At 45.1% G+C, this 12,362-nt stretch overlaps 1 protein-coding gene across 2 annotated transcripts in view; it reads left to right on the top strand.

Moving 5' to 3' along the window:
* CRISPLD1 (cysteine rich secretory protein LCCL domain containing 1) overlaps nucleotides 1–12,362 on the top strand; it is a 198,643-nt gene that overhangs the window by 31,115 nt on the left and 155,166 nt on the right. The gene's annotated exons all lie outside the window — the stretch shown is intronic.

A 12,362-nucleotide genomic window follows, 5' to 3' on the forward strand; every position in this document is an offset into this window, starting at 1 on the left:
TACACCATCACTCCAGCTTGGCTTAGAGTAGTGTGGTTCTGTTACTTCATCAGATTGTCAACCATCCACTGATATCTCTAGGACAAACCTAGTTCTACTAAATCAGGAGGAGGGTCATCTATGTCATCCAACACTCTGCTCGCTCAACTTAATGGCTTGGATGTTGAGCACTCACTACTTCTATCATTATCACTATCTAAGGAGGTTGAGGACATTGTAATTTTGACCAGAATGCCATCTACCAGACTCCTTGTTTCATGTAGGCTCTTTGAACCTGTGTGCTTTGAAAGATCTGCTTCAGTACTTGTTCTCCTCTGTGAGTTTCAGTACATCATCAGTCCATGTGTATCTCAGTGCCATTTCTGCTTACCACCTTAAAGTAGATAGAAAGCTGATCTCTATCCATCTTCTGATATCAAAGTTCATGAAGGGTTTTTGGTATATGTGATCTCCAGTTGCAAAGCCTCAAGTGCCAAGGGATCTCAATGTTATTTTGGCACAACTGATGAAACTTCCCTGCGAACCATTGGAGTTGGCCTCCTTAAAGTGTCTTAATGGAAGGTGGTATTTTTAGTTGCCATCATTTCAGCTAGAAGAGTCGGCAAGCTACAAGCATTGCTTCATTACTTATTGTATCTACATTTTTTTGTACAACAGCGTAGTGATCTGTACTGACTCTAAGTCTCTATTGAAAGTGGTTTTGACATTTCATTTGAATCAAGACATTGTTCTGGCCACATTCTTTCCAAAATCTCATGCACATAAAGGGGAGAAATCCCTCCAATCATTGGAATACAAAAGGGTTTTGGCCTATTTTCTAAAGATAACTCCACATTGTTAAGTGTCTCAACTTTTCATCTCTTAGGACTCTAATAGACTGAGAACAGCTGTTGCCAAGTGTACATTGTCCAACTGACTAACACACTGTATCATACATTGCTATGCTCTGGCTAGCCTCCAGATCGCAGATTCTATCAAGGCTTATGAAGTAAGAACCATGGCTATCTCAATGGCTCACCTAGGAGCCATGTCTAATTCAAAACATCTGCAAAGCTGCAACTTGGTCGTCAGTTCACACATTCATATACCAGTATTGTTTGGACAATCTATCAAGAAGAAACAGCAACTTTTGGCAAACAGTTTTGCGCAGCCTGTTCACCCAGTAGTTCACTCTCCATAGGGAGTGGTGGTGGTGGGTTGGCATGGTAGATTGTTTTTTCAGTAAGTGATCTACTTGCAGCCTTCAGCTTGGGACTCCACACATCATGGTTAATTCAGCAAGTTCAGCAAATTTGCTTACTGAAAACATGGCTCTCTATAGACAGCAGGATTAATTGGTCATGCTTGGTAATGCTTAATACTTGGCCGTTTCCCTGCAGAATATAGACTATTAGCTAAGGTTAAGCTCTGCAATCAGCTAGGGGGGTAATAGCATGTTCGTAGAAAATACTGTACATGCTCAGTAGTAAAAGTTTTACTAAGTTAGAAAGATGGGTCCATTCCACACCATCAAATGATGTTACCGATATGTCATGGCTAATTCATCCTGCTGACTATGGAGAAACCCAAGCAAACTTGCTTTATGGGCCAAGAGAACCAGGAGGATTGTGAATACTTTTTGAATTTGAGTTTCTCTTTTTAAAAGAATTTCATCAAACTAATACAACAAACCTGCAGTCTTTCCATGCTTTTGTTGAATTGGTTAGTAAACCTTATTTAAAGTTCTGTTCACAGCCCTAATACATACCATGAAACATTTAGGTGCCTTGAGAAGCCATGCATCATGGAAGACCTCACTAGGCCTATTAATCAGGTTAGTTCATGTACCTAGTGTTGGAAAACCATGATTCAGGGGACAACACGAGATGAAAAATTGTTGTAGAACTCTTGCTGCAAAGATAGATAAAAAAATGTAAATTTCTGGTGCTCAGAACAAAATATATTCCTGTTCCTGCTTTATGTGTTGCGCCCATCAGTCGCAAACAGCTGCGACCTTTTCTGCTCACCTCTTTTTTGCCTGCATTGGTATCTCTCAGACAAATGGTGGCTTCCACTTCCAAACGCCGCTTTCCTCGGCATCCATGAGATGGCATGAACGACTCTGTCCGCCATCTTGACACAGTGATTACCTAAGGCACACGAGCGTGCCAGGGCTTCTCAAATACATGTCATGGCGGGAACATTGGGGGCATCCCCTCAGCATGACGACATCTCCGCCTAAGTATTTAAGCCTGCCTAACTAACCTTCCTATGAGTTAGCAAGGATGTCCTTCCTGCTATATTCCACTCCTTTGGAGACACTTTGCTTCGCTACTGAACCTGACTCTCGAACGCCTTAGGTACCCGCTCCTCAGGAGCCTTGTCACGTTCCAGCTATCCGCTCCTCAGAGGGCCTTCCTGCCTAGAGTACTCTTCACCTGCTCTGGGAGTGTTTGGTTCTGCCTGGTGACTTCACTACTTCTGACGGAACTCAGTGTACCCCATACCACGGGCCACTACCATGCTCACCTCAGCAACCATCTCTGCTCGATACAAGAGTGAGTACCACCAGCTGTTCAACTCTGTTGACCTCCTGCTCTACTCTCAACATTTCTCCTGTGATTCTCAGCGTACCCCGTGCTGCGAGCCACTACCGGATCGATACAGAGAAGTTCCATCTATAGAGAGATTCCCCGGGTTACCCCGCTCTGCGGACCACTACCGGGGATATTATCTTGAGCTATCTGGTACTCTGGACTGTGCCTCTCTTCCCATTGGTGGGAAGCTTCCACATTTCCAGTATAATAAAGTTTATTTCGCTTGTGTAAGTCTCAGCTGAGACTAGCCTATCATGCTGAGTCCCACAGGGCTTCTCCCTGTAGATGGAGCCAGAGTTCTGAAGGAACTAAAAAATGAAATTTCAGACCTATTAGTAAAAATTTGTAACTTATCATTAAAATCATCCATTGTACCTGAAGACTGGAGGATAGCAAATGTAACCCCAATATTTAAAAAGGGCTCCAGGGGCGATCCGGGAAACTACAGACCGGTTAGCCTGACTTCAGTGCCAGGAAAAATAGTGGAAAGTGTTCTAAACATCAAAATCACAGAACATATAGAAAGACATGGTTTAATGGAACAAAGTCAGCATGGCTTTACCCAGGGCAAGTCTTGCCTCACAAATCTGCTTCACTTTTTTGATGAGTTAATAAACATGTGGATAAAGGTGAACCGGTAGATATAGTATACTTGGATTTTCAGAAGGCGTTTGACAAAGTTCCTCATGAGAGGCTTCTAGGAAAAGTAAAAAGTCATGGGATAGGTGGCGATGTCCTTTCGTGGATTGCAAACTGGCTAAAAGACAGGAAACAGAGAGTAGGATTGAATGGGCAATTTTCTCAGTGGAAGGGAGTGGACAGTGGAGTGCCTCAGGGATCTGTATTGGGACCCTTACTGTTCAATATATTTATAAATGATCTGGAAAGAAATACGACGAGTGAGATAATCAAATTTGCAGATGACACAAAATTGTTCAGAGTAGTTAAATCACAAGCAGATTGTGATAAATTGCAGGAAGACCTTGTGAGACTGGAAAATTGGGCATCCAAATGGCAGATGAAATTTAATGTGGATAAGTGCAAGGTGATGCATATAGGGAAAAATAACCCATGCTATAATTACACAATGTTGGGTTCCATATTAGGTGCTACAACCCAGGAAAGACATCTAGGTGTCATAGTGGATAACACATTGAAATCGTTGGTGCAGTGTGCTGCGGCAGTCAAAAAAGCAAACAGAATGTTGGGAATTATTAGAAAAGGAATGATGAATAAAACGGAAAATGTCATAATGCCTCTGTATCGCTCCATGGTGAGACCACACCTTGAATACTGTGTACAATTCTGGTCGCCGCATCTCAAAAAAGATATACCGTATTTTCCGGCGTATAAGACGACTGGGCGTATAAGACGACCCCCCCTTTTTTATACATATTTTTAAGAAAAAAAATAATTTTACACTCAAACAGGAGCAACCCTATCTATGAAAAGGCAACACTACAAATACCGTATATCAGGCCCTAAAAACCAATATACCTCTTATTAGGAAAACAGAACTAGCAAGCAGCTATAGATCCCCACACATAAATAATTGTAAAACTATACTAATAAGCAGAATAAATGTTTCAAAACAGCTATGAACAGAATAACATCCAACAATTAAAAACTCATAAAAACTATTAAACATTCTCCAAACACCAATAAAATATTTCAAAAAAGCAGACACATCACATAATATTAAATAATTAAAATGGCAGTCAATCAAGAAAAATAAACTTAAAAAGCCACCTTTCCTTACCCCCTCCAGCAGCTCTCCTATTCCTCTTCCTCTTCCTTAGGGCCCATGTCTCTCACACACACACACACCATACCAGTCATGCCCCCATGACCAGTTTCTGTCTCTCACACACCAATCATTTCCCAAACAGTCTTTGACACACACACCAGACACCTTCCTGAACAGATTCTCTCATGCCATACACACACACAGGCTTCCCACTCCCGTGTTCTGCTTACCGTACATATACGGGCTTCTCACTCTCATAATCACTTTCTCTGTCTCACACACACACACCAGTCTCTCTCTCATTTCCATGCTCACTCTCCACGTGCACAGGCTTCTCATTCCCTGAATCACATTCTTTCTCTCACATTCACACACACCAGTCTCTTTCTCTCACACACACCGTCACCTTATCAACCAGTCTCTCTCTCATGCACGCGCACACACACACACACACAGCCAGCTCTCCCGCTCCCATGCTCTCTCTCACATAATCAGGCTTCTTACTCCCATGCTTTCTCACATACCCAGATTTCTCACTTCCATGCTTTTTCTCTCTCTCACACTCACATACACATCAGTCATCTCTCTGAGCAGTCACTTTCATTGTCTCTCACACACGAGCTCGCTGACCAGTTTCTCTCAATCACACACATGCTCTCAATCAAATGCATTCTCTCACTTACACACAGGCTGGCTGCTTCTCTCTCTCTCTCTCTCTCTCTCTCTCACTTCCACTCCCCCCCCCCCCCGCACAAATAGTAGCTGCAGCAGCTTCCTCCTCCAGCCCCCGCAGGCCAAGAAAGAAGAAACCCATCGGCCGCGGGAGGCTCATGCTGCTGTCTCCTTTCCCGATTACCAGCTCCTTCGACTGCTCGGGGCCGTTCCTGCTGTCGCCGCTGCAATTTTTTCACGCGGCACGGCTCTTTCTTCCCGTGCATCACTTCCTGTTCCGGTTCAAAGGGGGGGGGGCGGGAAGAAGAAAAGGGCAGCCGCGGATGCCACAGCTTTTTTTTTTTTTGCACCGCTGCCGTTCCCGCTGGGCTTGAACGTGCTGATAGCCCAGCGGCAACGGCAGTGCGGTGCGCGGGAAGGAGAAAGCCGTGCCGAATGAAAAAATTGCAGCGATGATAGCAGGAACGGCCCTGAGCAGTCGAAGGAGCTGGTAATCGGGAAAGGAGACAGCAGCATGAGCCTCCCGCGGCCGATGGGTTTCTTCTTTCTTGGCCTGCGGGGGCTGGAGGAGGAAGCTGCTGCAGCTACTATTTGTGCTCGGGGGGGGGGGGGGGTGAAAGAGAGAGAGACAGCCAGCCTGTGTGTGAGAGAATGCATTTGATTGAGAGCATGTGTGTGTGATTGAGAGAAACTGGTAAGAGAGCAGGTGTGCCCTATAAGACGATACCCGGCGTATAAGACGACCCCCGACTTTTGAGAAGATTTTCTTGGGTTAAAAAGTCGTCTTATACGCCGGAAAATATGGTAATTGCGATGGAGAAGGTACAGAGAAGGGCTACCAAAATGATAAGGGGAATGGAACAATTCCCCTATGAGGAAAGACTAAAGAGGTTAGGACTTTTCAGCTTGGAGAAGAGACGACTGAGGGGGGATATGATAGAGGTGTTTAAAATCATGAGAGGTCTAGAACGGGTAGATGTGAATCGGTTATTTACTCTTTCGGATAGTAGAAAGACTAGGGGGCACTCCATGAAGTTAGCATGGGGCACATTTAAAACTAATCGGAGAAAGTTCTTTTTTACTTAACGCACAATTAAACTCTGGAATTTGTTGCCAGAGAATGTGGTTCGTGCAGTTAGTATAGCTGTGTTTAAAAAAGGATTGGATAAGTTCTTGGAGGAGAAGTCCATTACCTGCTATTAAGTTAACTTAGAGAATAGCCACTGCCATTAGCAATGGTTACATGGAATAGATTTAGTTTTTGGGTACTTGCCAGGTTCTTATGGCCTGGATTGGCCACTGTTGGAAACAGGATGCTGGGCTTGATGGACCCTTGGTCTGACCCAGTATGGCATTTTCTTATGTTCTTATGTTCACCACGATCCAGGGTCCACAACATACCAGTTTCTAACAGATTGCTAACTCCATGGACTCGGCTCAGGTCTCAGCCCTTCAGGCCATCCCTGGCCTGGCCCAACATATTTCTGAACAACAGAGGACCTTAGAGACTTTGACTAATGCATTTAATCAGTTGAATTCTCAATTGAATATTCCAACTACTTCTGAACAAAATACCTCATCTTCCGTGGTTTCAGGATGAACTGCAGTACCACTACCAACCCCTACTCGTTTTTCAGGAGATTCCCTGTTATGTAGGGGCTTCCTCAATCAGTGCTGCATGCACTATTCATTACAGCCAACTTACTTCCCTACTGTATATCCTGTCTCTTCTAGACGGAAAAGCCCTGGCTTGGGCTTCACCTCCCTGGGAACACAGTGATCCAATCCTTAGTGACCTGCCTCGGTTTCTTACTCTCTTTAAGTCTGTATTTGACTACCCCACACGCAAGACAGTCACTGGATCTACTTTGCTACATCTCCAACAAGGAGCCAAGCCACTCCCAGACTGTGTGATTTAATTTAAAACCCTATCTTCAGAGCTTCATTGGGATCCAGAGTGTCTACGTGTAATTTTTCTAGAGGGCCTTAACTCCTGCATCAAGGATGAATTGGCAGCACATGAGTTACCTGACACCTTGGACTCACTTATTGACCTTGCTGGGAGAAATGATTGTCACCTACAGGAACCATCGCAAGAGGTTAAAAGCCCAAAGAGACATCTCTCTGGGATTACATGCCCACGCGTCACTCCTGCCTCACAAGCCTTACCTACACCAATCCCTGAAGAAGATGAACCCATACAATTAGACTGTTGTCACTTAACCACCAAGGAGAGATGCTACCATAAAAGAATAGGTCTCTATATGTACTGTGGTCAACCAGGCCATGTGGTTCAGTCATGCCCCATCTGACCGGGAAATATGCAGACCTAGGATCCACCAGAGGACTCTTCCTAGGTCTTACTACACCATCTCCTCCACTAACACTCCCAATCTCGATTTTCTCTGAAACCCTTGCCATTGTGGACTCCGGAGCCGGGGGAAATTTTATACTTAAAAGACTGGTAGAACATCTACAGATTCCTACTGTTCCGACACCCACTCTGCTGCTTCTCTCTTCTATACACAGCGAACCTTTACCAGGAGAGGTATCACACACCATGCAACCAATTTGCCTACGCACCGGTGCTCTTCACACTGAGACCATTTCATTCTTGGTTCTTGATAAGGCCATTCACCCTATAGTACTTGGCCTCCCATGGCTGCAAGATCACACACCCCCGTTTGACTGAAGCACCATGGAACGTTTGCAATGGGGTTCTGCCTGCCACAACAAGTGCTTAAAGAGTGTAACACCTATACCCTGCTTGGCTACCACCGCCTCTCTCCCAGGTCTACCGCCACAATACGCGTCTTATTCTGATGTATTCTCAAAGAAAGCAGCTGATGTATCACCACCACACTGGTCCTTCGACTGTGCAATTAATCTGAAACCAGATTTGGAGCCCCCTAGAGGAAGAGTGTATCCACTCTTGGTATCGGAGACTGAGGCCATGTCGGCCTATATTCAAGAAAACTTGCAAAAAGGATTAATCCTGCCCTCCAAGTCACCTGCTGGTGCAGGATTCCTTTTTGTTGGCAAGAAGGATGGATCCCTTCGCCCATGTATAGATTACAGGGGACTCAACGAAATCACTATTAAAGACCGATACCCCTTACCTCTAATATCAGAATTATTCGATAGACTCCAGGGAGCCAAGATTTTTACAAAACTGGACTTAATAGGGGCATATAATCTGGTCCGTATTTGTCAAGGGGATGAGTGGAAAATGGCCTTTAATTCCCAAGATAGCCATTTCGAGTAATGTGTAATGTGTAATGCTCCGGCCGTATTCCAAAATTTGACGAATGAGATTCTGTGAGATATGCTGTACCAATGCGTGGTTGTGTATTTAGGCAACATACTAATTTTCTCCCAAGACTTGCAACGCCATTAAGTGGATGTCACCAGAGTCCTGCAGAGACTACGGGATTACCGTTTCTATGCAAAGCTTGAAAAGTGTGCTTTTCACCAAGTCCGTTCCTTTTTGGGTTACATGGTGTCCAGCAGAGGATTCCAGATGGACCCACAAAAGACCAAAAGTATATAGGACTGGCCTCAACTCACTGGTCTTAAAGCACTCTGCCGCTTCCTCGGTTTTACCAACTATTATCGCACATTCATCCCGCATTACTCCACCTTGACGGCACCTCTCACTGCCATGACTAAGAAAGGAGCCAACCCCTCACAGTGGTCACCTGAAGCAGTTGCTGCCTTTCAAAAACTCAAAGAAGCCTTTCTCAAAAAACCCTGCCTTCGCCATCCGGACCCTCAATGACCATTTATTGTCAAGGTTCATGCCTCCGATGTCGGTGTAGGAGCTGTGCTCATTCAAAACAGCGATACTCGGACACTGCACCCTTGCTCTTTTTTTTCCCAGCGTTTTACTCCAGCCAAGAGGAATTATGGCATAGGAGATAAAGAACTGTTGGCTATTAAGTTAGCATTTGAAGAGTGGTGCCCGTGGCTTGAGGGGGCACAACATCAGATAACTGTATTCACAGACCACAAAAACTTGGAATATCTGCATCATGCGCAGTGACTGAATCATCGACAAGCCCGATGGTCTTTGTTTTTTAACCGATTTGACTTTCTACTCAAGTACCATCCTGCTGACAAGAATGTTCAAGTAGATGCCCTCTCGCGCTCCTTCTCTCCAGAAGATATTCCAGATGAACATCGCCATATTATCAGCCCTGAAAAAGTGATGCTGGCTGTCACTCGTTCCGTTCCAACTGGGAAGACGGTGGTGCCCCAGAGCCTGAGGAAGAAACTCCTGAAATGGGCTCATGATTCCCACTTAGCTGGTCACCCTGGGCAATTCCATATGCTATCCACTTTACAGCTGTATTATTGGTGGCCTTCAATGAAGGATGACGTACGCAAGTACGTAGAAGCTTGCGCAACCTGTGCAAGACAGAAGCCTCTGGCTGGTCGCCCTTGGGTTGTCCTCCAGCCATTACCAGCTCCAGAGGAACCTTGGACACACAGCGCGATGGATTTTGTCGTTGACCTCCCTATATCAAACGGAAACAACACTTATATGGGTTACAGTTGATCGCTTCTCAAAAATGGCGCACTTTGTGGCCTTACCAGGGTTGCCATCTGCCCCAGAACTAGCCAAGTTGTTCATAAAACATATATTCTGCCTGCATGGCATGCTGAAGCATATCTTATCAGACAGAGGCATACATGGCTAAATTCTGGAGAGCCCTTTGTAAGAAATTCGATATTTCTTTAGACCTAACGTCAGCATACCACCCTCAGTCAAATGGTCAAACCAAAAGAACTAACTACACACTTAAGCATTTCCTTCACTCATACGTCAATTCACGTTAAAGTGACTGGGCAGAATTACTACCCTGGGCAGAGTTTGCCTTGAACTCGCATCCCTCAGCCGCTACTGGATCTACACCTTTCAAGATCATGTGTGGTCGTCAGCCATTACCTCTTCTACCCATACCTCTGTCGGTCTCATCACCTGCAGCCCAGGCTTCGGCTGGAACCAGACTAAAGGCCTCCTTCAAAATGCAGGCCAGCAGGCCAAGAAATGTTACAACGCTCATCACAGAGCAGCACCCCAATTTCAGCCAGGAGACAAAGTATGGCTAAGCACCAAGTACATCTGCCTCAAGCTGCCATCTGTCCGATTCACTCCATGCTACATTGGGCCTTTTCCCATTCTACGCCGTCTGGGACCAGTAACCTACAGTCTTCAGCTACCCAGTTCTATGAAGATACACAACCCCTTCCATGTATCGCTATTGAAGCCACTCATCCTCTCCGAGTTCTCTACCAAGACTCCAGACCGCTTGATGCAGAGGAGGACATCACCTACCAAGTGGCGGACATTCTCGATATTCGCAAACGTGGGAAGCACTGGGAGTACCTCATATCCTGGGAAGGATATGTCCAGAAGAAAATACCTGGAAGCCTGCAAAAAATATCCTCGACAAGGATTTAATTCATCAGTTCCACCTAACTCATTCAAGGAAGCTGAAACCCCCTGGGAGGGGCCCTAAGAAAGAGGGTACTGTTGCTCCCGACAGTCGCAGGTGGCTGCGACCTTTGCTGCTCACCTCCTTTTGGCCTGCATTGGTATCTCTCGGATGAATGGCGGCTTCCACTTCCAAGCGCCGCCTTCCTTGACGTCCCCGAGATGACGTGAGTGACTCCGTCCACCATCTTGACACAGGGATTACCTAAGGCATGCTCGCATGCGCCAGGTCCTCTCAAATACACGTCATGGCGGGAACCTCGGGGGCATCCCCTCTGCCTAACTAACCTTCCTACGAGTTAGCAAGGAATTCCTTCCTGCTATATTCCACTCCTTTGGAGACGCTTCGCTTTGCTACTGAACCTGACTCTCAAACGCCTTAGGTACCCACTTCTCGGGGGCCTTGTCACGTTCCGGCTATCTGCTCCTCGGAGAGCCTTCCTGCAGGTGAAGGCTCTCCGAGCCTTCACCTGCTCTGGGAGCGTTTGGTTCTGCCTGGCGACTTCGCTGCTTCTGCTGATGGAACTCGGTGTACCCCATACCACGGGCCACTACCGTGCTCACCTCAGCAACCATCTCTGCATGCTACAACAGTGAGTACCACCAGCTGTTCTACTCTGCTGACCTCCTGTTCTACTCTCAACATTTCTCCTGTGATTCTCGGCATACCCCACGCTGCGGGCCACTACCGGATTGATACAGAGAAGTTCCATCTCAGGAAGGATTCCCCGGGTTACCCTGCTCTGCGGACCACTACAGGGGATATCATCTTGAGCTATCTGGTACTCTGGAATGCGCCTCTTTAACCATTGGTGGGAAGCTTCTATATTTCCAGTATAATAAAGTTTATTTCACTTGTGTCAGTCTCAGCTGAGACTAGCCTATCGTGGAGAGTCCCCACAGGGCTCCTCCTTGTGGGTGGAGCCAACTCTCACCGCGATCCAGGGTCCACAACATACCAGTTTCTAACAGTATGGAAGAACTGTTTACTCATTTTCTCAAATTAGAAATAAAAAAATATTTCTGATGATAAAAAACAAATATACCTCTTTGTATTCTTTAAACAGTCATTTTATTTTGTGAAAAATATATGAAAATATATTTTGCTTAGACTCTAAATATCCAAGACTACCTTAAATCTCCAAATATATGACTTAAAAATAGCTGGTCTCCCCCAAATTGTACCTAGCCAATGTTATCGATTTCATTCTAACTAACAACTATGAAGTAGTCCCAGGTTAAACAATGACAATACATGGGCTTCCTGCTAATTCTTTCAATTTTGTTCTTTTGGGGAATCATTTTCGAAAGGACTTAACGTTCATAAGTCCTGGTTTATGCGTGTAAACTGGCTTTTGAAAATTACCCACGAGGTTGTGTGTGGGAAAAATGTGAGTGTAGTTCTCTGCGTATACTTTTCTCCACACTGACTTTAGGCATTCCAGGGGAGAGAGCTGGAACAGGGAAAACATTTATGGGCAGAAATGTACAGGAAACAGGTGTCATTTCCTGTAACTCGCCACAAAATGTGGCGTGCGAGAGAAATACATTCTGGCTAAAGTCTTCAGGTATGAAACTCTCCACAGATTGTTTGAAAATTACCCTCTCCAGTAGCAGTGTGCAGTGTAAAGTATGAGTGTAAGTTTATCTTCATTCTGCTTTTTAAGCAGTATTACTTCATTTAAGTATTGATTTCTACATTTACACTTATATACCGGGACTGAGAGTGGTTTAAATCATACTTCCCTTGACAATGTGACTCCAGTACAGTAATTTTTTCCCCCTATTTTATGTCATGTAGTCTATGGCTTCATAAACTTTTTTCACCGGTTTAAGTAATGTATTATTTAATTAATTTGTTAATAAGTTT

Source organism: Rhinatrema bivittatum, chromosome 2 (genome assembly GCF_901001135.1).
Source record: "Rhinatrema bivittatum chromosome 2, aRhiBiv1.1, whole genome shotgun sequence".
NCBI lineage: Eukaryota > Metazoa > Chordata > Amphibia > Gymnophiona > Rhinatrematidae > Rhinatrema > Rhinatrema bivittatum.